Below are 25654 nucleotides of genomic sequence, written 5' to 3'. Positions count from 1 at the left end.
CTGCGTCTTCCTGTCCTGAACCTGCTAGTCAGGACAGAGGCGTCTTCTTCTATCGACTCACCATTGTTATCCAAAGGCTGGCTCCAGGGGTGGGTTCAGACTCTGGCTCTTGGCCTCAGGGAAGGGAGGCTATGAAGTCAGAGAACAGAGAGAAAAGTGCACTCTCTCTCTCTCTCCCTCTCTCTCTCACACACACACACACACACACACACAGTCACATGCACTCACACACTGTCACACACCACCACATATACCCTGACACCCACTTCTATCTCCACACTGGCTGTGCTACTGGCGTTCAAGCCCTCCTCTCCAACACTGTTTTCTCTTTAGGTCGAGTCCCGAAGGAAGGCAGGAAAAAACTGACATCCATTTCTGCATCACAAACCAGTATCTTCCTTCAAGCCTTTGAGGAGGAGCGGTTTCCTGGCATTGCTATGAGGGAGAGCCCAGCCAGAAGAACAGGCATTCCAGAAGCCAGAATTCAGGTGAGTTTTTACCATGTGTCACGGGCGTTGTTTTCTGTGGAAGGGACGGTAGCCCTTAGATGTTGTCGGAGAGACATGAACTTCTTGGGGGGTTAACCACGGAGTGTGGAGCAGAGGCACCAGGGGCATAGTGTTGACCATGCCAGTGAGAACCCGTCCAAAGGAAGAATTTCCAAACTCAATGGGTGGTTAACACACATGCTTGTAGACATGGTAACCAGACCAGCGAGGGAATATGTCCAAGTTGCCCTCTCTACAGAGAAGCCAAAGTGTCAGGGCTTCAAGAGCTCAGCCCTATTATCCATTGAGTAGGCCCACAAGATGCCGTTACTGTGTGTGGGCTTGCTGTCTTGTGTGTGGAGACAGATATGATGCTGCCCTGGTCCTCTGGACCGTGGAGCAACAACGGGTCCTGCCTAGGAGCCACACACGTTGTGTGGATAACCTAATCAGCCTGGATTACAGGCCCTAATCCAGGTGAGGGAGAGGTGTCAGGGAACGCCTGGGCATCAGGGAACGGCAGGGCTTTCTGCCTTAGTTCTGCACAAAGCGCTTGCTGGGATGGGAGGTGTAAGGTAGCCTTCAGGGAGATATAGGAAGAGTCTCTGAAAGACTCTCGGTTGGTGCATGCCACTTCAGGTGGCATGCCTCGGCGGTCCTCTGACGCGTCTCGTCAGGGGTCAGAGGAGAACCTCGAGGTGCTAGCCTGAGCTCCTCTTTTCCTCCAGCCAGGAGGGGACAGAGGGCAGATGCTACGTAGCTGTTCTCGATGTGGAAGACTGGCTACCCACACCTTGCCCTCGGCCTAGTACAGATGTGCCTGCAGTCCGGCCAGATAGCAGTGAGGCCAGCCTCTGAGGCAGAGGATGTGGTTTTCCACACATTCACACCCAAGAGTAGATGGGGAAAGAGGTGTTGAGCGCAGCTGGAAACAGACCGCAGGATGTGGAGTACAGTGGGTAAAGTGGGGCAGGCCATCTGCTGAGTCTCAGTCCCTGGAGATTTAACCTTCTGGATCTCCAGCAAACGCAACACACCTGTACGTGCAGCTCGGGCGGGACCCCCTTGAAAACTTACTACACAGCAGCAGAAGGGAAGGCAGCGTCGGGAGTCAGGTCCAGGGCGGCACCTCAGAGCTCAGAGAAAGGGAGGCATCGAGAAGATTGTGGCTTCAGCTACACGGTGTCTACAGAGAGGCTGGGCCTCCCTAGAGCTGGGCCTCGTCATCCATAAGGAGCAGGGTTTTGTGGCCTTGAACTGACGCTCCCCATGCCTCAAACTTTGGACCTGTGGAGGCTTTGCCTCTGGCAGCAGACTCTTCCCGGACAGGGAAATCTCCCACGGACAGGGCAGGAGGCAGCTCTGGGCGGCCCCCAGCTTCTTCAAGACAGAATGCCCTTGGGGGGCACGCGGTGCCCCACCTTCTTGCTTGCTGGTAGTGGCCCCATTTCCTGAGCATGGTTAGCCACTTGTTGGCTCGCCAGGTTTGCTGGTGTTGTTTCTGGAAAAGGACATACAGGGGCAGCAGATGAGCCTCTAACCCTGGGAGGTGGACGCACATTACCTCGTCCAGTCACCCTGCGGGGACTCAGAGGAGCGAGCCAGGAAGGCACAGAGCCCTTCCCAAACCCCGGCTTGGGGTCTGGGGTGAGTTCTGGCAGCCTGGGAGGCGCTGGGACAGGGCGTTTGGGGAGATACCCCTGGGGATGTCCTGGAGGACAGGGTCTGTGGACATTTGGCCCCACACCCACTCCCAAACCTGCCCAGTGCCCAAGACTGGCTCCCACCTTGGCCTCGGGGCCTGGGGCCGGGCAAGTCCTTCTTCCAGGAAGGCAGAGGCACAGAGCCCTGAGGCCCAGGCTCGGCCCCACAGTCCCCCAGGTCTGAGCCCACGGCACTTGGAGGGAAGGCAGGGGCTGCCCGCTGCCTCTGGGGTGCTGGGACAGGGTTGTGGGGGGTCCGAGAAAGGTTGTTGCTGGTGGTAGGCTAGGCGGGACCCTTTCAGAGCCCCCAGGAGGTGCCCTGCCACTGAGATGGACCAGCCTGAGAACTGTCAGCGTGGCCTAGGTGCCCACTTGACTGTTCGGCAGAGGCCCCCTGCCTTCCCAGCTTCCAGCCCGCCTCCCCCTGCACCCTGGGTGTCCTCCCGGCTGTCTCCTGACTCCACCCCTCTTGCTGTCACCTCTGCTACTCTGGCCCATGTACCACTTGTCTTGTCAGAGCTGCTGAGCACGACCCACGCCTGACCCATCCAAGCAGCCACTGGGCAGAGAGCAGGGCTGAGAGGACCAGGGGCAGCCCCGCTGGCCCCAAATGGAGTCTCCAGCATTCATGGGGTTGCTGTGGTGCCGTCGACCCAGCAGCCTCCTCCCCTCCAACCAAGGCCACAGGGCTCTTCTCCCTCTCTTGTTTTCAACCCATGATGGCCTCCTCCTCCTCCTCCTCTTCCCTCTTCCTGCACAATTTGGTCAACCCCTTCCTCTGCTGCCCAAACTCCCTCCCTGACCTTGCTTTGTCCCCAGCATCTACTGGCAGCCCCGCAGAAACCTTCAGGACTGTCGGAGCCCTGGCCTGGGGGTGTGAGTGAGGAGCACCTCTCCAATTCGCTCCAGACCAGACCATCCTCCTATAGAAAGCAGGCTATCATCCCAGAGCCCCTCATCTCTGGAGTCCTTGCTGAAGGACAGGACACCCACCAACCCAATTCAGGAGGCACACACCTGGCCCTCCCCACAGCAGGTATGGAGGCCACTTCTCTGAGTGCCCAGGGGTCGGCTCCCAGGCCAAGCTCCCTTCCTACCCACTTCCTTGGTTTGTCTCCTGGGTCTCTCAGCTCCAGCCCAGCGAAGACATCGCCTTCAGAGGGCTCCAGGGAACGAGGTCCTGACCAGGGGGTATGAGCCAGCCTCCAGAGAGGCGTTCCTACAAATGCAAACCCCCTCCTGAGATGGATGAAGGGGTGCAGAAGGCTGATTGTCTGTGACATTCCACGGTGACAGGTCAGCATCATCCCAAGGATCCCGTGGAGACTATACTCAGAATGCCTGAAACAGAACAGAACCCATGGTGGGGACCTATCTGTGCCAGGGACATGGGGAAAGGAGGGAACAGAATATCTCCTCTCCCCGGAATCCTGAGGGAGATCAGGACCCTCTCAGATTCGCGGGGCATGAGAAGAAGGGCCTGTTTGCCCAATGGGAGCAGCCTGACAGCCTTATCTGCTTTACCAGAGATGATCCCCACCTGGGCCTGACCTGATCTGGTGGCCGGTCCCCACATGAGCATCACCTAGACCTGGTGACCGTGGTCCCCACCTGGGCTCATTGGCTACCAATCACCAGGAGCCAAGATGGACCCTCACTTCTACTGATGCCCTGGTCCGTCCCCAGGGCCTCACATATTCCTAGTGACTATGGTCCTTGTCTGGGCTGACCAGGCTCATCCTTGGCTCTGATCCCCTCCTGGGCCTCACCTGGTTCTGATGCCCCCGGCCAGCTGTCTCCAGGCCTGATGGGGGCATCAGGCTCTGCTCCTCTGATTTTCATCTCTGCTTGGGCCCTCACTTCTCAGCTTAGATTCAGATCCCTGATTGGGTCTCACCTCCATTGGCTAGCTATGCATCTGGACATCTGGAGCACCTGAGGACTTGATCCCCACCTGGCCTTACCTGCTCCTACTGGCAACAACACCCACTTGGTTCTCATTGCCTGGACTCTGCTATGATCCTCACCTGGTACATAATTGGTGTTACTGCTTATGATACCATTTGGGCCATACCAGCTGCCATATACCTAAGTATACAACCACCTGTGCCTCATGGGGACCTGGTGACTGTGATTCCCACCTGGGTTCATCGGCTACTGGTGTCTAAGATCCAGGATGGACCCTCACTTGCTCCTGATGCCCGGGTCCATCCCCAGCATCTCATTTGTTCCTGGTGACTGTGGTCCTTGTCTGGACTGACCTGTCATGCTTGCCTCTGATCCATTCCTGGGATTCACCTGCCCTTGCAGGAGGGGTCCCCACCTCAAGTGGGTTCTCTAGCATTTATGGTACTTGTCTGGGCCTCAGCTGATGGTGATCGGCTATGATACCAGCCCTTTCCAAGGCTAGCAGGGTCTCTAGGTCCTCTTGCCTGGTGCTACAAACCAAACATATCCAAGGATGACACCGCATGAAAACCTTCAGAGCACGCATGTGTCTGTGTGCTCCCTGCGGGCAGGTCGCCATCTGTCTGACCGGAGTGTGGAGACAACACCATAGCTCCCAGGGGGACATGCTGGGCTAGAGGATCACCACGGGCACTGACTGTCTATAGCTCGCCCACCTACAGTCCACCTTCCCAGCCAGTGTCCTAGGACATGCCGTCATGCTCAGAGGACAGAGCTCTCCCAACCCCTTACTAGGAGCACAAGGGAGCCCAGGAGGCTAGGGGTGCTGACCTGATGCTTGGGGTGACGTCTCCCAACTCAGGGCTGGTGCCCAGATGGTGGTGGATGGGCCTTCCAGTGAGTGTTCCTGTGGCCTTGGGGCACACTGAAGGTTTTTGTTAGATTCGACAAGCACAATGACCAAAGGGAAAAAGGAATGAACTGGACTTCATAAAAATTAACAACTTATGCCAGCAAAAGTGTGAACAAACTACACACCCTGTATACAGTGTTTTGTGAATAGCCTGAGGGAGGATCAGGGTGGGGGGGGGACGAGGGCCTCCATGTTCTAGTTTTTATTTTTTTTAAAGATTTTATTTATCATGAGAGACACACACAGAGAGGCAGAGACACAGGCAGAGGGAGAAGCAGGCTCCATGCAGGGAGCCCGATGTGGGACTCGATCCCGGGTCTCCAGGATCACACCCTGGACTGAAGGTCGTGCTAAACCACTGGGCCACCGGGGCTGCCCCCATGTTCTAGTATGTGAAGAGCAAGCCTGCTCATAGACCAGAAGGACCCAGAGAGCCCAGATCGTCCACCCCGGACCACAGGGTGGGGGGATTGGTCATCACATGTCGGGGTCATGTACCTAGGACAGGCTGAAAAGGTCATGGCTTGAGTCTCCCCTGCACAGAAGAGGGCTCACAGTGGAGTAGGGGTCTCGGATGAGCTGCCCTAGCCCTGACGGAAGCCTCCTTCCCTGGCCTGGGGCAGCAGGGAGGCAGCTCTGACCCCATGGAGCGGTGGAACGGCTCCAGGAGCTGCCTCATTGGCATCACACGGGGGTCAGTGCATTCTCACCCCAACCCAGGATGCCAGCACCCCTACTGGGACCCTCAGGTGCCACAGTGAACAGAGGTGTGCAGGGAGAAACTCTACTCACCTGTGACCTGTCTCTGTGTGAGTACCTACACTTTATACACTGGGGTACTGAGGAGAGTGGGATAGTTCGGGCACTGTGAGCCAGATCCAGAGCACGAGTGCCTCCCACTGCCTGAGAATGCAGAGTAGCGCCAGGCAGCAGTGGAACCCTGGGGCGGCACAGTTCCGCCCACAATGGGGTCCCGTGTCATCACTGTAGGTCGGGGGTCCAGTCAGCACTAAGCCCGGCACCCTGAAGGCCAAGGGTGCGTGGGGAGGTCCTGTCTCACGCCGGATGGGAAGGGGTTGCAGGCACCCTCCCACATCCTTAGTTCCCACCTTCAGGCCCTCCAGGCCTCCCACCCTTCTAGGTAGACTGGGTGTCCCAGCCATCCTCCCACCCCCAAGGGTTCACAGCATGGATTTTGCACTTAAGAACATTTGAGGGGCTCCTGGGTGGTTCAGTCAGCTAAACATCTACTCTTGATTATGGCTCAGTTCAGGAACTGAGGTTGTGGTGTGGAGCCTCAGGTGGGGCTCGGCCCCGGCAGCAGGGGGAATCTGCTTCAGAGTCTCCCTTACCCTCTGCCCCTCTCACTGCATGCTCTCTCAAATCTTTTAAAAATCAACATTGAAGACATTTGAGAAATCTTTATCATCTCTGCAGAGGTGCTTTCATATGTATAATGGCTGTGTAAATGCTTTTTTTTTAAATTTTCATTTCTCTGGAATAAATTCCCAGGAGTGCTATTGCTGAATTATGTGTTAATTGTATGCAAAACTTTTTTTGGACAAAACTGCTAAACTCTTTCCCAGGAGTGAATGTAAGATTCTAGAAAAACTGTGTGGAAACTGTTTTTTCCAAGCAGTTGTCTAGATACTAGAAGTGTGCCTGCCAGAACTTCAGGTGAGATTTATTTAGCCTTGGAAAAAGTTGTTAAACTATCTTCCAAAGCAACCATATTTTTATCCGCAGCATGAAGGAGCTTTCCTGTCATATGCCACCCTCCAGCAACTAGTATCCTCATTTTGAGAGGTTTAACATTTCTAGGGGCGCCTGGGTGGCTCAGCTGCTCCGACGCTTGTGTGGCTTAGTTGCTTAAGTGTCTGCCTTTGGCTCAGGTCATGATCCCTGGGTCCTTGGATCGAGCCACCATAGGGCTCCTGCTCTGGGGGAGTCTGCTTCTGTCTCCCTCTGCCTACCTCTACCCCTACTTGCTTGCTCACTCTCTGTCAAATAAGAAAAATTGAAAAAATAAGTCAATCGGAGAAGGACAAACATTATATGGTCTCATTCATTTGGGGAATATCAAAAAAGGTGGAAGGGAATAAAAGGGGAAAGGAGAGAAAATGAGTGGGAAATATCAGAAAGGGAGACAGAACATGAAAGACTCCTAACTCTGGGGAATGAACTAGGGGTGGTGGAAGGGGAGGTGGTGGGGGTGGGGGTGACTGGGTGACGGGCACTGAGGTGGGCACTTGACGGGATGAGCACTGGGTGTTATTCTGTATTTGGCAAATTGAACACCAATAAAAAGTAAATTTATAATAAAAAAGAAAAGGTATAAAAAATGAAAAAATATAGCATTTCTAAAAGGTGTGTAGCACCATCTCACTGTTGTTCACATTGGGAACTTCCTAATGCTGGAGGATGTAGAGCGTACTTTTGTAGGCTTGCTTATTATCTGCGTATCATCTTTGTCCCAGGTGTCTGCTCAGATATTCACCCATTGTTAACTAAGTTATCTGTGTTCTTACTGTTATGAGGTTTTGTGTAGATTGAATAAAAAGTAAAGAATTTGAATATCAGATGTGTGTTTTGAACACATATTTTCAAATATTTGAACAAATATTCAGTTTGTGAGTGGTCTCTAGGTTCCCTGGGCAATGTCTTTCACAGAGTAGCAGTTTTAAATTTGTAAAGTTCACATTATGTTTTTTTCTTTTCTGGATCGTCTTTGGTGTTGTGTGTTAAAACGCACCACCACACTCAAGGTCTCATAGATTTTATGTCGTCTTTTTGCTGTTTTGATAGCTGTGTGTTTTAAGTTTACATACAATGTTGAGTGACATTTGGTGGAAGTTGTAAAAGTTTTGCCCACATTTCATTTCATTTCATATCCTATGGGTTCCAATTCGTTGTTCCTTAAGTAATTCTGGAGGGGCCGGGATATTGTAGCGCATGTCTGTGAGCCATTGCAAAGCTTCCAGGACTCAGCTGGAGCCAGGAAGGAGGCAGGTGGGGCCCTGGCAGTGAGGACCCCACCTCCTGCAGGGCTCCTGCGGTGCCTGAACACCCTGCACGGGGCGCCAGAGCGCAGGCGCTGCCCCAGGGGGTTGGCAGGTGCAGGGGGCCTTGTCCACCTGCAGGAACAGGAGCTGCCTTGCTGGGGAGGCTTGGGGAGCACGTGGGGGTGCGGCCACTCTGAAAGCAGCCCTGGCATCCTCAGGACCAGTGGTAATGAGTATGGGGGCTGATGTAGGGCCCGACATGCCTACAGAAATTGGGGTTTCAGGATCCGCTGTGGAGGCTTCTGGAGGCATTGGTCAGGTCCTGGCTGACATCATCAGGGACTCTTCAAAACCATAAGGTAAGGGATAAGTTAGTGTTAATGTTAGACTTAGGGGGTAAGGGTAGGGTTAGGGGTTAGGGTAAGGGGTTAGGGTAACGGTAGGGTTAAGGTGAGGGTTAGGGTTATGGTTAGTGTTTAGAGTTAGGGGTTAGGGTTAGTGTTTAGGGTTAGCGTTAGGTTTAGGATTGGGGTTGGTTTAGGAGTTAGGTGTTAGTTTAGAGTTAGTGCTACATTTGGGATAGGGGTTTAGGTTAGAGGTTTCGGTTAGGGGGAGGGTTTGAGTTTAGGAATGGGGTTTAAGATTTATTGGTTAGGGTTATGGTTAGGGCATTTGGGCAGGGTTATGGTTAGGGGTTTGCATTCGGCTAGTGAATGGGTTAGGTCTGGATTTGGGGTGGGTTACCATACAGGTAGGGTTAGGGTTAAAGGTTAGGGTTACGTTTCAGGTTTTAGGGTGGGGGATAGGGGTTAGGATTAGGGTTGGGGTTAGTGATATGGTTGGAGTCATTGTTAGGTGTATGGATTAGGGGCTAGTGTTCGGCGTTTTGTATTCAGTTAGTGGTAAGTCCAGTGTTAGGCTAGGTGATAATTAGGATTAAGGTTAGGGTTAGGATTAGGGTCTGTACACAGGTAGAGATGGGATCTGGGCATGTGTCTGGCACTGGAACTCCTAGTATCTTCAGTGGGTTAAAGTGTTTTGGTTAGAGTTTGTCCTTGGCATCCATCCATTCAGAGGCCTCCCCAGAGAATCAGACTCCAGGCTTCAGCTGGCGTGAGAATAGACCTGGCAGGCATCTCCTGAGGTGAGGTAAGGAGGGGATATAAGGTTCTAAATATGATCTATTTGGATTTTCATTTTCCTTACTCGTTTTATCTGTTGTGTGCACCGGTATCATCAATACTAACAATTGTTATTTTAAAGTTTTACTTGAATTCCTGTTTGTTCACACGGTATAATATTAGTTTCAGGTGTACAAGAGATTGATTCAACCCTTGGATCCAATGCCTGGTACTCATCTCCGGTGCCCTCCGTCATCCCATCCCCCTTACCCATTCCCCACTCACCTTCCTCTGGTATTTATTAGTTTCTCCTCTATGTTTAAGAATGTGTTTCTTTGCTGGGACACCTGCACCCCGATGTTTATAGCAGCAATGTCCACAATAGCCAAACTATGGAAGGAGCCTGGGTGTCTGTCCATTGAAAGATGAATGGATAAAGAAGATGTGGTTTATGTATACAATGGAATATTACTCAGCCATTAGAAATGACAAATACCCACCATTTTCTTCAACGTGGATGGAACTGGAGGGTATTATGCTGAGTGAAGTAAGTCAATCGGAGAAGGACAAACAGTGTATGTTCTCATTCATTTGGGGAATATAAATAATAGTGAAAGGGAATATAAGGGAAGGGAGAAGAAATGTGTGGGAAATATCAGAAAGGGAGACAGAACATAAAGACTCCTAACTCTGGGAAACGAATTAGGGGTGGTGGAAGGGGAGGAGGGCAGGGGGTGGGGGTGAGTGGGTGATGGGCACTGAAGGGGACACTTGACGGGATGAGCACTGGGTGTTATTCTGTATGTTGGTAAATGAACACCAATAAAAAATTAATTTATTAAAAAAAAAGAATGTGTTTCTTGTTTGCTTGTCTCATCCCTCCCCTTTGCCAGTTTGTTTTGTTTCTTAAAATCCACATATGAATGCAGTCCTATGGTATTTGTCTTTCTCTGACTTATTTCAGTTACCATAATTTTAGTCGCTTTTTCCACATCATTGTAAATGGCTTCATTTCATCCTTTCTGATGACTGAGTGATACCGCAGTGTGTATATTGACCACATCTTTTCTGCCCATTCACCTGTCGATGGACACCTGGGCTGTGTTCATAATTTGGCTAGCTCTTGTTGATAATGCTGCTGTAACATTGGGCTGCATGTCCCCATTCGAATCTGTACTTTTGTATCCTATGGTTAAATACCTAGTTGTGAAATGTCTGAATCGTAGGGTAGTTCTATTTTTAACTTCTAGAGGAATCCCCATAGTGTTTTCCACAGTATGCAACAGGCTGCACCTGTTTGAATTCCTACCAGCAAGTAAGAGGGTTCTCCTTTCTCCCCATCCTCACCAATACCTGTTCTTTCTTGTGCTGTTAATTTTACCCATTATAACAAGTGTCAAGTGATATCTCATTGTGGTTTTGATTTGCATTTCCCTGATGATGGGTGATGTTGAGTGTCTTTTCCTGTGTCTGGTGGCTATCTGGATGTCTTTTAGAGAACATGTCATTTCGTGTCTTCTGCCCATTTTTAATTGGGTCATTTGTATTTAGGATGCTGAGATTTATATTTGCTTTATATATTTTGGAAACTAAGTCTTTTTTGGATATGTCATTTACAAATATCTTTTCTCATTTTGTATATTGCCTTGTAGCTTTGGTTGTTTCCTTCATTGTACAGAACCGTTTCGACTTGATGAAATCCCAATAGTTTAGTTTTGCTTTTGTTTCCCTTGCTTCAGAGGCATATCTAGAAAGATCCAATGACCAATGTTAAGGATATTACTGTTTATCATTTCTTCTTTTTATGGTTTCAAATCTCACATTTAGGTCTTTAATCCATTTTGAATTTATTTTTGGCATACGGTGTATGAAAGTGATCCAATTTCAGTCTTCTGCATGTGGCTGTCTAGGTTTCCCAACACCGTTTGTTGAAGAGACTGTCTTTTTGCCAATGCATATTCTTTCCTGCTTTGTTGAAGATTAATTGAGCATAGAGTTACAGGTTTGTATCGTGTTTCAGTTTTCCATTCTGTTCTATTGATCTGCGTGTCATCTTCTTGTGCCTGCACCATACTTTTTTGATCACTAGAGCTCTGTAATATAACTTGAAGTCTAAAATCGTGATGGCCCAGCTTTAGTTTTCTTTTCCAACACCGCTTTAACTTTTTTCAACCTTTTGTGGTTCTATAGAAATTTTAGTATTATTTATTGCAACTCTGTGAAAAAAAATGCTATTGCTATGTTGATAGGGATTGCATTAAAAGATTTTATTTATTTATTTATTCATGAGAAACACAGAGAGGGAGGCAGAGGTACATGCAGAAGCAGTCTCCTATGGGAGAACCTGATGTGGGACTTGATCCAGGATCCCGGGATCATGACCTGAACCAAAGGCAGATGCTCACCCACTAAGCCACCCAGGTGCCTTGCTGATCCAATGTCTTTGATAGTTATGGGTCTGTTCACATTTCTATTTCTTCCTATTTCAGTTTTGGTAGTGTGTCCATTTCTAAGGATTTGTCCATGTCTTTCAGGTCTCCCAGTGTGCTGGCATATAGTTTTTCATCGTATTCTCTTTTAATTGTTTTCCTTTGTGGTGTAGCTATCCCCTCTGTCATTTGGGATTTTATTTATTCAGGTCCTGTCTCTTTTTGTTGATAAGTCTGGCTCGGGTTTGCTCCATTTTATTAGTTAGTTTGAAGTACCAGCTCTTCGTTTCGTTATTCCATTCTAGTGTTTTGTTATTTCTAATTGTGTATTTGTGCTCTCAACTTTATTATTTCCCTTCTCCTGCAGGCTTTATGCTTTGTTAGCTTGCCTTTTCTAGCTCCTTTAGATATACGATGAGGTTGTGTATTTGAGACTTTTCTTGCGTCTTGAGGAAGGCCTGTATTGCTATGTAATTCCTTCTTGGGACTGCTTTTAATGCATCCCAGAGGTTTGGATAAATATATTTTCAGTTTAATTTGTTTCCAAATATTTTTTAAAATTTCTCCTTTAATTTCCTGTAGCCTCATTCATTCTCTATTAGGGTGTTGTTTAATCTCCACATATTTGTGGTCTTCCCAAAATTTTTTTCCTTAAATATTTATTTATTTTTAAAATAATAAATTTATTTTTTATTGGTGTTCAATTGGCCAACATACAGACTAACACCCAGTACTCATCCCGTCAAGTGCCCCCCGCAGTGCCCGCCACCCAGTCACCCCCACCCCCACGCCCTCCTCCCCTTCCACCTCCCCTTGTTCGTTTCCCAGCGTTAGGAGTCTTCCATGTTCTGTCTGCCTTTCTGATATTTCCTACCAATTTCTTCTCCCTTCCCCTCTATTCCCTTTCACTATTATTTATATTCCCCAAATGAATGACACCATATAATGTTTGTCCTTTTATGACTGACTTATTTCACTCAGCATAATTCCCTCCAGTTCCATCCACGTCGAACCAAATGGTGGGTGTTTGCCAATTCTAACGGCTGAGGAATATTCCATTGTATACATAAACCACATCTTCTTTATCCATTCATCTTTTCGATGGATACCGAGGCTTCTTCCACAGTTTGGCTATTGTGGACATTGCTGCTAGAAACATCGGGGTGTAGGTGTCCCAGCGTTTCATTGCATCTGTATCTTTGGGGTAAATCCCCAACAGTGCAATTGCTGGGTCGTAGGGCAGGTCTATTTTTAACTCTTTGAGGAACCTCCACACAGTTTTCCAGAGTGGCTGCACATTCCCACCAACAGTGCAACAGGGGCCCCTTTTCTCCGCATCCTCTCCAACATTTGTGGTTTCCTGCCTTGTTAATTTTCCCCATTCTCACTGGTGTGAGGTGGTATCTCATTGTGGTTTTGATTTGTATTTCCCTGATGGCAAGTGATGCCGATCATTTTCTCATGTGCTCGTTGTCCACGTCTATGTCTTCCTCTGTGAGATTTCTCTTCATGTCTTTTTCCCATTTCATGATTGGATTGTTTGTTTCTTTGCTGTTTGTTGAATAAGTTTTTTATAGGTCTTGCATGCTAGTCCTTTATCTGATACACATTTGCAAATATCTTCTCCCATTCTATAGGTTGTCTTTTAGTTTTGTTGACTGTATCCATTGCTGTGCAAAAGCTTCTTATCTTGATGAAGTCCCAATAGTTCATTTTTGCTTTTGTTTCTTTTGGCTTCGTGGATGTATCTTGCAAGAAGTTACTGTGGCCAAGTTCAAAAGGTTATTGCTTGTGTTCTCCTCTAGGATTTTGATAGAATCTTGTCTCACATTTAGATCTTTCATCCATTTTGAGTTTATCTTTGTGTATGGTGAAAGAGAGTGGTCCAGAGTAAGTATTGAAAGATTTGAATTTAGCGTCATCGTATTACCTGTTTAGGCCCTGTTTTGTTCATTGTTTCTTTGGATTTCCTTTTTGTTTTACAGAGTTATTTCTTGCAAACTACATATTCTTTCAGTTTCTGCCTCGGCTGGTAGCTCTTTATTGCTCCTTCTATTCTCAATGACAGACTTGCTAGATAAAGTATTCTTGGCTGCATGTTCTTCTCATGTAATAACCTGAATAGATCATGCCAGCCCTTTCTGGACTCCCAGGTAGGTCTCTGTGGAGAGGCCTACTGTTAATCTGATATTTCTCCCCATATAAGTTAAGAATCATTTGTCTCGTGCTGCTTTAAGGATTTTCTCTTTCTCTTTGAAATTTGCAAGTTTCACTATTAAAAGTCGAGGTGTTGAACAGTTTTTATTGATTTGGGGGCAGGTCCTCTCTCTCTCTTTTGGCTATGAATGCCTATTTGCTTCCCCAGATTAGGGAAGTTCTCAGCTATGATTTGTTCAAATATACATTTTGGTCCCCTCTCCCTCTCAGCCTCTTCTGGAATGCCAATTATACATAAATTCTTCTTTGTAAGGCTTTTGTTTATTTCCTTTAGCCTTTCCTCATGGTCTCTGAATTGCTTTCCTCTTATTTCCTCAGCTTCCTTCCTACCATCAACTTGTCTTCTATGTCATTCACTCTCTCCTCCACCTCATTAACCCTAGCAGTTAGGTCCTCCAGTTTCGATTTCATCTCATTTAATCTATTTTTAATTTCGGACTAATTAGATATGAATTCTGCAGTAATGAAGACTCTAGAGTCCTTTAAGCTTCTTTTCCGGAGCCACCAGTAGCTTTATAATTGTGCTTCTGAATATTTTTTCTGACATCATATTGAAATCCATATTCTTTAACTCTGTGACATAGAATTGAGTTTCCCGGTCTTTCTTTTGTGGTGAAAGCTTCCTTGTAGTCATTTTTTCCAGTGCAGAGTGGCTGTATGAGCAGGCTGCGTCAATAATATCAACCACAACCTAAGCAACATACATCATAGATGACCCTGAAGAAGTCAGAGAACGGAAAATGAAAAAAGAAGAACACAACAAACTAAACCAAAGGGCCACTAGAGTGAAAAACAAATTTTAAAACAAAGTAGTCAAAAAAAGGCCAAGAACCACAAAGAAGAAAATAGAAAAAGAAAATAAGTAAAGAAAAAAGGAAAAAGAAAAAAGAAAAAAAGAGAAAAGGGGGTCCTGGCAGATGGTGGTGGTGAAGAAGCGATAGTGGAGAGCGAATGTAATCTACCTGAGGGGTCCCAGGTGGCGATTCTCTTGGTCCTGAGTGTATTTTGTTCTGTATGTTAGAAAATGCTCACCCCAAATTTATATAAACCAGCAATACTTATAGAAATGCCATCATTGACTAACAAAACATAAATGATATAAAAGAGAGGGGCAGGGGATCCCTGGGTGGCGCAGCGGTTTGGCGCCTGCCTTTGGCCCAGGGTGTGATCCTGGAGACCCGGGATCGAGTCCCATGTCGGGCTCCCGGTGCATGGAGCCTGCTTCTCTCTCTGCCTGTGTCTCTGCCTCTCTCTCTCTCTCTCTGTGTGACTATCATGAATAAATAAATAAAATCTTTAAAAAAAAAAAAAAAGAGAGGGGCAGAATGGGAAGAAAGAGATAACAGAATCTCACAGAATGAACCCTGGGATCACGACCTGAGCCACAGGTGGACACTCAACCATTGAGCCACCCAGGCATCCCTCTTTTCTTTTTTCTTATCTGTCCCCTTCAACCCTTCTGCCTATGCCTGTTCCTTCTTCTCAATCTTCTGTTTTTTTCCTGCAAAACAGGCCTCTGGAAAAGGTGGAAGAGCAGGTGGTGGTTTGGCATTCGATTCTGGTGGGTTCTGGTGTATGTACTTAGGAAGGGGGAATGGATTTCGGATTGCAGCATCAGCCTACTTCCCCCTCTTCTTCAGGATTTTGAGTGTTGGGAAGTGCTAATTCAGTTGCAGAAGCCATCCTGAGTATGCCACGACCCTCAGCGCACACACACACACACACACACACACACACACGCACGCACACCCTGGGCATCACCTACACTCTAGTCTGGCCCTAACCTGTTAACTGTCCAAGCTCCTGGGCCTTAACCCTCACACTAATATCGGTGGTGCCCCCGACCAAGTCGCAAGGCCTGGCTATGACCTTCGAAGGATGGGGGACTAGTGAGTGACACCATAAATTTTGGCCTCCCCCGGTTGGAAAAAAGACCATTTGTATGAGGGGTAGATAGGAGGAGCCAGAGATAGACTAAGGGTTCCCTGAACCCAGGCCAATGTTCAGCGCCTGCCTGAGCCTCGCTCTGAGTCTCGTCCTCAACTCACCTGTCCCGGCAGCTCTCCACACAGTAGGGAGATAGGACCATCCAAGCTCGTGGGCCCTAACCCTAACCCCTAACTCAAACCCTAATCTTAAACCCAACACTCACTACTGGCAGATATGTCCCTCCAACTTCCTGGGCTCTAATGTTTTCCAACACACTATTGAGATAGTTTCTAATGTCAACACACAAGAGTATAAGTAAAACCCGCTTCCTGTGTGCGATGACTTCTTTCTTAGAGTTAAAAGTATGTCAGTTGACATACACACGCACACATATATTTGGTACAGGTTATAAGGATGCCAGCAGAAAGCTGCATTCTAGTAACTCTTGTTTCTCAGAGTTAAGTATATATCACGTGCCTTACGCTTTCACACCTCCTTTGGAGAGAGCTCCTCAAGTGCTATCACTGGTGTGGTGCTGACTCTGTGCCGGTACTAAGTGCTTCATGCACATTACCTAGGTGCTCCTCCTGACAACACTATGATCTGCCTGTGAGGATTACTCCCCTTTGTGCAAGTATAGAAAGGTGGAGCCTTTCCTGACAGGTATATGGAGGAGCTGGGAGTTGACCTCTGGTTCTGCTTTGCTCTGTGATGTGTGCTCTCAGGACAGCCCCCGCACAGTAACAGGAGAAAGGAGGCTGTGCTGAAAAATGGAATCCCTATGCAGCCAGTGAGACTCCTGAGCCAGGGGTTCGATGGGCCACATACATGTGGGATGTGAAAGAGGCCAGCTGCATCAACACCGGTGGCCCTGTGTCTTCGATGGCAATGCTCTCCTGTTGATCTTCCTCTGGGCAGTGTTTCCAACACCTCCATTCTCACTGAGAATCTGATGCTTCACTCCATTTAACACATGGGCTCTAATAATCCCAGATGAGAGATGCTGCCTGTCCAATTGTCCCTCAGAGTGGGCTCACAAACTGCCACTCATCCTCCTCTGCCTTTGTTTCTATTACTGAGAAGGAAATTTGTCTCTTTTATCAACTTTCTTCTTCTTGTTTGACAATCCCACAATGCTATATGTTGGCAAAATTGAACTCAAATAAAAAATAAAATAATAAACAAAAAAAACAGAAAAACATGTACGCCATGAACTTAATGTAGCTTATGAAATATATAAATGGTTGATTTGTAGATGGTAGGTTTTTGATCACGCGTATTGTACATCAATAAAGTATATTCTATTTAAAAGCTGCAAATACAGAAAAATGAGCACAGGACAATGTAGTCTTCCCTTTATACCCTCCCATTTTGCTGCTGCTATTTTATCTCAGCCATTTCCCATGAGACAACTTTGCTCTAACAAAATATTCTCATCACGTGCCCAGATACTTAAAGGATTAAAATCAAATTTTCCAAAACATGGAAGAGCTTTCAAAAAGGTAGTTTTCAGGGTTAATTTATTCCTCCATCAGTTTTTAAAATCTCAGGCAAATTAAAAATTCTTCTGCATCCACTTCAATTTTATTTCAATGATTTTTAAAATTAGAATCGATTCTATTTAGGCAAATGGTTGGATATTTTTATCCATATCATTATCTACTGACTACAGACAGGGTCTGCTGTTTTAAGTTTTGTTTAGGTGTCATTATTTTTACCAAGTCAACTTTTCTGATCTTATGAATATTACAATAATGTTTGCCCCAGTTTTATTGATATGATTGACATAGAGCCCTGTGTATGTTCAAGGTAAACAGTGTACAATTTTACATTCCTGTACTGTGACACAATTACCAGAGTAAGTTTAGTTAAACACCATCATTTCTTATAGATACAAAAATAAAATAAAAAAGCAAACTAATCACTAAGCACCTCTGAGCTACAGAGGGATACCTATACCATAGGTCAGGATTGCTGGAAGCCATTGTGAAGGTTGCAGCCCTCAGAGACCAAAGTGAGGCAATTGGATCTCATTCTAAATATAACAGGAAAGAATTGGACAGTTTTATTAAAGAAGATGACAATGTCTGCATCTTGGAGCATTTTCACCAGATTGTGTGCCCCCATTAAAATGAGGCCAGACGGAAAGTGACTATTGTGATATTACGTTGCTGGAACCCAGGCCACTTTTGAGCAGTACTTCATGTCACATTCCACCCCTTCTTGTAAATCTTCCATCCTTAAATTTCTACCTCAGATATACAGGATACAGGCCCACACGTGTTATAAACATCATCCATAGATACTTGATGATGTCCCTAGGAAACAGATTCTAGACTGGCCCCCACGGTGCAGGTTAGGAAACTGAGGACTATGTGAGAGACACAGTGGGTTAGGCAGGACACGGAACTGGGAAAGCAAACAGAGAAATAAAGGTCTGAATTCAGCTCTGTCTCCTCAAAGGTAGGACTTTACGTGCATTTTCAGAGAGTAGTGGTTATGGCATTTTTGGCTCATCGTGTACAGTTAAAGAGATGACATTGAGGTAAGCAGTCATCTGCCAAGAAGGGGCTCTGGATAGGTCTGACTGAAGGAAGGGGCCCAGGTGCTAGAATCTTGAGCAGGTGACCTCACTTCCTTAGTGACAAGCCCACAACTAACTTAGAACTCTGGTAACCAGGAACCTACAATCTAGACCTTCCCACTTTCTAGCTCACTTAACTGCAGATGGTCAAGTGTACAAGATGTTCTGTTGCTATACTCCTACTTTCTGGCACTCTGGGCTCAGGAGAGTCCAGAATGAGAGACTTTCACGTCGCTGTCTATGTCAGCTTAGCCTTTACTCTGAAGCTTCTGGTCATGTGGCAGGAGACACCAACAGGTACCACAAGGCAGTGTGGGGCAGCCCATTGGAGAGCAGACCACACTGTGATCGCACCTCAGCAGGCCCACACCTCTTATCTCTCATTGTGTGTGTGTCTGTGTGTAGAGGGGATAGAAGAGAGGACCATACCCTTCCTGGGCAGAAACCAGCTGCCAGGTGTTGGAAGCCTGACATATCTTTTGTGTTCAGACCCAAGGTCATAACAGGCAAGATGAGAAGGTGAGTGTTGGGGACTACTACTAGTGTTGCTCAACTACGACTATGTTAGTCATGAGCCCAAGAATCTCTTTCATCTGGCTTCCTCCTTGCCAGATATTCTTTCAGCGGCCCCTCTTGGCCTGAACTGTAGAACACAATTTCTAACGGTAGTGTCCCCTTGCAGCGATGTCCAGGGAAGACCCTAATGTCTCTTGGCCTTGTATATACAGGGCCCTGTATTTGCAGAGCTGCACCCAGGAGATCTTGGAAGAGATGGTCTGTGCCTGCAACTACTACAACTCCCTAGACAATTTTATCAGGTGCACCAGGCATACAAGGATCAGGGCTGTGAGAATGGTAAGAGGGTTGTCCACACAAACAAAGAAGGCCCCCACACAAACATGGAGAGAAACCTGGAGCCCTCCCATAGTGTTGCCACATGAGTGTCACACAGGCCCAAATGCAAAGAGATCTTAACCTCCACGCCTATCCACCAGCCGTATGTTGAGGTGGGAAGGCACTCTTCACCTATGTTGGAATAGTGCAGAATATATTTCGTGTTTTTCAGGGCGTGGGGGGGGGTTGTTTTGTTTTGTTTTTCACAAAGTGATGAGTATCTTTGCATTTTACTACTGTTTTTACTATTTCACCTTCTCGTCTCAGATATCCTGTGTAGAATCCAGCTCCACTGTCACTGAAGAACTTCTCCAAGACCTTACAAATCATCACACTAAAGAAGGTGATTTACGGAGAAGGACAAACCGTATATGGTCTCATTCATTTGGGGAATATAAAAATAGTGAAAGGGAATAAAGAGGAAAGGAGAGAAATGAATGGGAAATATCAGAGAGGGAGACAGAACATGAGAGACTCTTAACTCTTGGAAATGAAAAAGGGCTGTGGAAGGGGAGGTGGGCGAGGGGTTGATGTGAATGGGTGACAGGCACTGAGGGGGGACTTGACAGGATGAGCACTGGGTGTTATGCTATATGCTGGTAAATTGAACTCCAATAAAAATAAATAATTAAATAAAAGAAAAGCAAAACAAAACAAAACAAAAACCTAAATGGGTTTGTGGGTGAGCATGGGCGCACAGATACATACACCACAATTTTCTAAAGCACGCCTTGAAATGATTAGGAGGGCTCTGATGTTCTTGGAGGGTGAGGGAAGGGTAACTGAGGGGAGGCCACCCAGGGTCCTAGTCTCTCCCACGTGGGAAGCAGGGGTTGGCCTGAGGGTTGAAATGTTTCCTATGGAGGAACCCTGTGGACACAAGAGAGCAGGGACTCATTCCTCCCCCACCCGATGACACAGGGTGTTGTCCACTTCCTTGGCACCTTCCTTGCTGACCTGCTGATGCTGGACATTGCAATGGAGGGGTACCTGGAGGTGCGTGAGCCTGAGCACTGGGCAGGAGGGGCCAGAGTCCTGACGTGTGGGAACAGAGAGCCCCTGGACTGAGCCCTGAGCTCTCATTACTTGGCAAACCTTCCCATCATGACAGCCTCACAGCTGCTCCTGTGAGCTAGGGTTTCTTGCCCACCTCATCTGAGTGAAGGGAGGCTGCACTTAGCTCACTGGTCCTGGGATCACGTCTGCTGCCTGAATACAAAGCTGCACGAGGTTTGTCTGGGTTGACCTCAGCCTCTCCCTTTGAGGTTGCCTGTGGGGGCAGAGTGAAGTCCAGACCCCCACATCAGCGAGCACTTAAGGATCCTAGCAGCTACTGCCCACCTGAGGCATAGCCTCCCCTTCCTGTGCTACAGGACTCCCGACCAGCCGCCCCTTGTCTTCCTTTCCCTGGACCCCATAGCAAGGCCTAGATCACAGTCCTGCCACCATTGCACACATGGCCCCGTTGTGTGCCTGGCCTTAGTGCAGCATGAGAAGAGCTGGGTATTAGCAGCTAGTAATAACCAGGGTGCTTTTACTGATGGACTTTGGTTGTCTGCTTTCCAGGGGAATGAGATCAACCACCAGAAGAAGAATAAGGTGAGGCTCTGTATCACTTCCTATAGGGAAGTTTAGGGCTGTGGTTATCAGAGATGTCCCTGGGAGGAACAGTCCTTGCCTCCATCCCTTTATTCTCACATTTACGGGAATAGTTTGATAAGAAGTGCAGTTAGTGAGGCAGGTGCAGGGGGCCTTGTTCACGTGAAGGAACAGGAGCCTCCGCACTGGGGAGGCTTGGGGAGCATTTGGGGCCATGGCCACTCTGAACAGCAGCCCTGGCCTCCTCAGGCCCCTGGGTGAGGCTTTGGGCATAGGTGGGGCCGCGTTCACACTGACGAGATCCTCCAGACTCCCTGGAACCCACTGTCGAGGATTCGGGAAGTCATGTGGCCGCGTCAACGCAGGGGCGAGTCTGGCCTCCTCAGGACCCATGGTGGTGAGTATGGGGGCTGACGTAGGGTCCTACATGCCTACAGAAATTCGCCTTTCAGGACCTGCTGTGGAGGCTTCTGGAGGCATTGGTCGGGTCCACGCCAACATCAGGAGGTACTCTTCAAAACCACAAGGTAAGGGATAAGTTATAGTTAATTTGGAGTTGGGGGTAGGGGGTAGGGTTAGGGGTTAGGATAAGGGGTTAGGGTAAGGATAGGGTTAAGGTGAGGTTTAGGTTTAGAGTTAGGGTTAATGTTTATTATTAGGGTTAGGGTTGTGGTTGGGTTAGGAGTTAGGTGTTAGTGTTAGGCTTTAGCGTTAGTGTTACATTTGGGTTAGGAATTACGCTGTGGGTTTGGGATGGGTGTTATCAGTTAATGGTTAGGGTTAGGGGCTAAAACTAGGGTTTGGGATAAGTTCTGGGTTGAGGTAGGGTTACAGGAAGAGGTAGGGTTAGGGGTAGAGGGTTAGGGTTAGGTTTTAGGGTTTAGAATTAGGGGTTAGGGTTGGGTTAGGGGATTTTACCCTAAAGATACAGATGCAGTGAAACTCCAGGAAACATGCACCCAAATGTTCATAGCAGCAATATCCACAATAGCCAAACTGTGGAAGGAGCCACGATTGGATGTCCTTCAACAGATGAATGCATAAGGAAGATGTGGTCTATATATACAATGGAATAGTACTCAGCCATCAGAAGGGATGGAGATCCAGCCTTTGCTTTGGGGTGGATGGAATCGCAGGGTGTTGTTCTGAGTGAAGTAAGTCAATCAGAGAAGGGCAATCATCATATGGTTTCATTCCTATGAGGAATCTAAGAAATAGTGAAAGGGATTATAGGGGAAAGGAAGGGAAGTGAGTGGGAAAAATTAGAGAGGGAGACAAACCATGAGAGATCTCTAACCCTGGGCAATAAACAAGGGGTAGTGTAAGGGGAGGTGGGCGGGGGGATGGGGTGACTGGATGACAGGCACTGAGGGAGGCACTTGAGGGATGATCACTAGGTTTATACTATATGGTGGCAAATCGAACTTCAATTATAAAAAAAAAAAAGGCCCCTGAGATCAGGAAGAGGTCAGAACTGACCAGGGCCTTGTTCACATAAAAGATACAAGGATTCTCCTTGATGACTGTGGAGGAACCCAGGACAGCCACCTTTCCAGGGAGGCAGAACTGACGTGAGCAGACATTCTTTCTAGACATAAAAGTCAAAGGTGTGGGAATAGGAAAGCCCAAGCTTGCTTGAGGGTGAGCTAGCTCATGGGTGAGATGCTCATGTGTGTGTGCTTGGGGATTGGGGGGGTGGGCACCATATTCCAGAAGATCCAGTCACCAGGCTCAGACACCTGGACACCAGTGTTCTTCATTCCTAATCATCAGTGCAGAATCTATTAGAAATGTGGCAATTAAAGTTCACTCACGAAGCCTCTACAGAGCCACAAGGAACCACCAGCAGGATGGGGGACATCTCCGCTACTACAATGGTTCCAGAGCCACTGATGTTCTGTAATCACTATTGATCACCTCATTGTCAACCCAGCCATGTTGCTAGGTGCGTTTTCAAGACTTAGCTCTTTTAACTTAATCTTCATGACTAAACCTTGTCATTCTGCTTTAGAAACTGAGAAAACCAGGACTCGGTGTTTTAGCATCCCAACACCATTTATTTCTTCGTGTGTGATATCAAGCACCCTTCTTGCCCCCTGTGTTTCCCTCACCATATCAGAAAACAGCGATAAGTCTCACAAAACCCCGTATTTCTTTGGTGGGGGGGGCAGGGGGTGGATAAAATGAGTTAGTACATACAAAAAGGCTTGCTCTAGAAACACTTGCTTCCTTCTGGCCTTGACAGCCCTAGAGCCTGTCACTTCTCATTCTCTTAGAAGTCCAGTATCCTCTTACCTGTCGTTCCTTTACAAAATCATTTTCATGGATGGATGGCCCATGTCAGAAAGTACCTAGGCTGTCAGGAAGCTGGGTTTATATTAGCCTCTTGGCTATACTCAAAAGGCTTCCCTGGCATAGGCCAGCTCCTTGTGTTTCTGAGGGAAAGTTGCAGACTTTGTTTGGGGGGTATGATACTGACCTGCCTTGAAATTCATCTGGTTTCGTATATAGAGTATATAGAGTATCATGTAATCTGAAAATATTGTAAGTTTGACTTCTTCCTTATATGTCTGGTTGCCTTTTAGTTCTTTTTGTTGTCTGACGGCTGTAGCTAGGCCGACCAGTACCAGGGTTGAATGAAGGGAGTGAGAATGGACATCCTTATCTTGTTGTTGGTCTTAGAAAGTTCTCTTTTTCCCCACGAAGTAAGGTTGATGTTGTTGCCTGTGGGTTTTTCATATATGAGCTTTCTTATGACTAGAGCTCCTCTGTTGAGGACTTTTTTCATCAATGGGTGTTGTACTTTATCAAATGCTTTGTCTGTGTCTCTTGACATGATCACACGGCTTTTACCTTTTCTCTTATGGATATGATGTTTCATGGTGATTGATTCTTGCTCATTGAACCACCCCTGCATCCTGGGAAATTCCACTGGATTGTGGTGAATGTTTTTAATGTTTTGCTGGATTCTATATGTTAGATTTGTATTGAGAATTTTTGTACCTATATTATTCATCAGAGATATTGGTCTGTAGTTCTCTTTTTGTGTGCGATGTATTTATCTGGTTTTTGTATCAGGGTCAGGGTAGCCTCATAAAATGAATATGGAAGTTTTCCTTCTTTTTTATTTTTTTGAATTGTTTGAGAAGAGTAGGTATTACCACTCCTTCAATGTTTAGTAGAATTTGCCTGTGAAGCCATCTAGTCCTGGGTGTTTGTTTGTTGGCAGTCCCCTGTCCCAGTGCTCAACCGTCCCTAGACCCTGCAGCTTCCCCACCCAGACTCCGCATGCATCCTGCCCTTCTCTCTTGGCCCAGGAATGTAAAGTCATGACGCAGATCATGCTGTTCCAGGTGGCCGCAGATAATTACAACATAGAGCCCAGGGATCCACTTAGGGCCTGGTGTCAGTCTCAGAAGCAGCTCTGTGAGGAGGAGAGTTGAAGCCCATCAGAAGCTGGGTGAGGGCAGGGGTAGACTCCGATGATCCTTCTTTGTTGGCTCCAGGGGCAGCCTCCAGCCTTGCTGCTGGGCACCAGACTCCAGCTCCTGGGAAAATACCAGGAAAGATTCCAAATTGAAACTCCCACTCAACTCGCATGTGTCCCTCTGTCCTTAGCTACATCCTGTCCTGCCAGCTGGAGCCCTGATCCAAGCTGGCCAGCAGAACTCCAGAACAGGAAGAACTGGCCACAGTCAACCTCAGGGCTGAGCCAGTGTCCAGTGGCAACGCAATGTGCAGGGGACCCATCTGCTCAACACCTCTTCCTCCCATCTCTTTACTTATTTGGAGGGCCAATATTTCATTGTCTGAAATAATAAATGGTACATTTTAATATTATTATATTAAAGCCCCTTTTATTTTAGAGTCTAGGAGTACGGTTTGGTTCTTTTACTTCCTATAGTAATCTAAAAGAGGTAAAGACTTTCATATTCATTTTTTATTTTTTATTTTTTAGCCTTTATTTATTTATTCATGAGAGACCCAGAGACAGAGAGACACAGGCAGAGGAAGGAGCAGACTCCCTGCGGGGAGCCTGATGCAGATTTGAACACAGGGCCCTAGGGTCACAACCTGAGTCAAAGGCAAACTCTCAACTACTGAGCCACCCAGGTGTCCCTTTCATATTCATTTTAAACTAAAAAACCTTACAGAGTCATCAGCTCCTGTATGTAGAAAGAAGGAGAAGATCCAGCCCTCCTCCCTAGCTACTGAAGGACACCCCATTACCCCTTTTCTCAGAGGACAGTATAAGGAATTTGGGCAAACAGCAGAGACCAGAAACCTCCTCAGAACTCCTGAGATTTAGAGGTTGGGGGTACTTTCAAAGGAATAGCAACAACCACTGAATTGGGTGTCTTTAAGGGTACCACTTCCAGAACTACTTCCTGCCCCAGGACAGTGACTGCCTTTGTACACTTGAAAGAAAGGAGGACTTTTTCCTGATTCTTTTGCTGATGTGGTTTATTTTGACTTGGGTTTTGGGGTTTCTTTGACGTTCCCAGTATTTGGAACATGTGGTTGTCTCGTTCAACCTCTGGAACTGCATCAAAACTAAAGTGGGGAAAACATGTAAAAAAAATCCTGCATGGGAAAGGCATGAGGCCAGGGGAAGATAATTAGAGGATGGAATAAAGGCAGGCAGGACTTTCTATCTTCAGTCTCGCTCTTGGGGCCCCAGTTTCACCCCTGACTAAGACTGGAATCCCTCTGGGATCTTTGTCAATTATCTTCAAAATTACTTTTCCCTCTTGGTTTGTATGTAGGGGAAAGATATTTGCGTACCTTGAAGGCCACACCTGGGCCAGGGTCCATGAATTTCTGTGCTTACTTCTGAGCTAGGATTTCCCGCCTTCCTGCATTTCCT

The 25654-nt window shown here is 47.2% G+C and overlaps 2 long non-coding RNA genes across 3 annotated transcripts; both read left to right on the top strand.

Moving 5' to 3' along the window:
* Window positions 1–337: 337 nt before the first annotated feature.
* Window positions 338–6532, top strand: LOC144302421 (uncharacterized). The gene is made up of 2 exons (XR_013369277.1): window positions 338–488; window positions 3011–6532. It is a non-coding gene; the product is annotated as an uncharacterized LOC144302421 (long non-coding RNA).
* An 11679-nt stretch (window positions 6533–18211) lies between these two features.
* On the top strand, window positions 18212–24654 carry LOC144302420 (uncharacterized). Of its 2 annotated transcripts, XR_013369276.1 has the most exons (7): window positions 18212–18591; window positions 18700–18813; window positions 19023–19149; window positions 19456–19531; window positions 20755–20787; window positions 21225–21314; window positions 24406–24654. It is a non-coding gene; the product is annotated as an uncharacterized LOC144302420 (long non-coding RNA). The 2 variants fall into 2 exon arrangements; XR_013369275.1 differs by having other exon boundaries at window positions 20755–21314.
* The last annotated feature ends 1000 nt before the right edge of the window (window positions 24655–25654 follow it).

The sequence above is a fragment of the Canis aureus genome, chromosome 31, assembly GCF_053574225.1.
Source record: "Canis aureus isolate CA01 chromosome 31, VMU_Caureus_v.1.0, whole genome shotgun sequence".
NCBI classification, from domain to species: Eukaryota; Metazoa; Chordata; class Mammalia; order Carnivora; family Canidae; genus Canis; species Canis aureus.
This window is presented reverse-complemented; position numbering and strand designations above follow the sequence as displayed.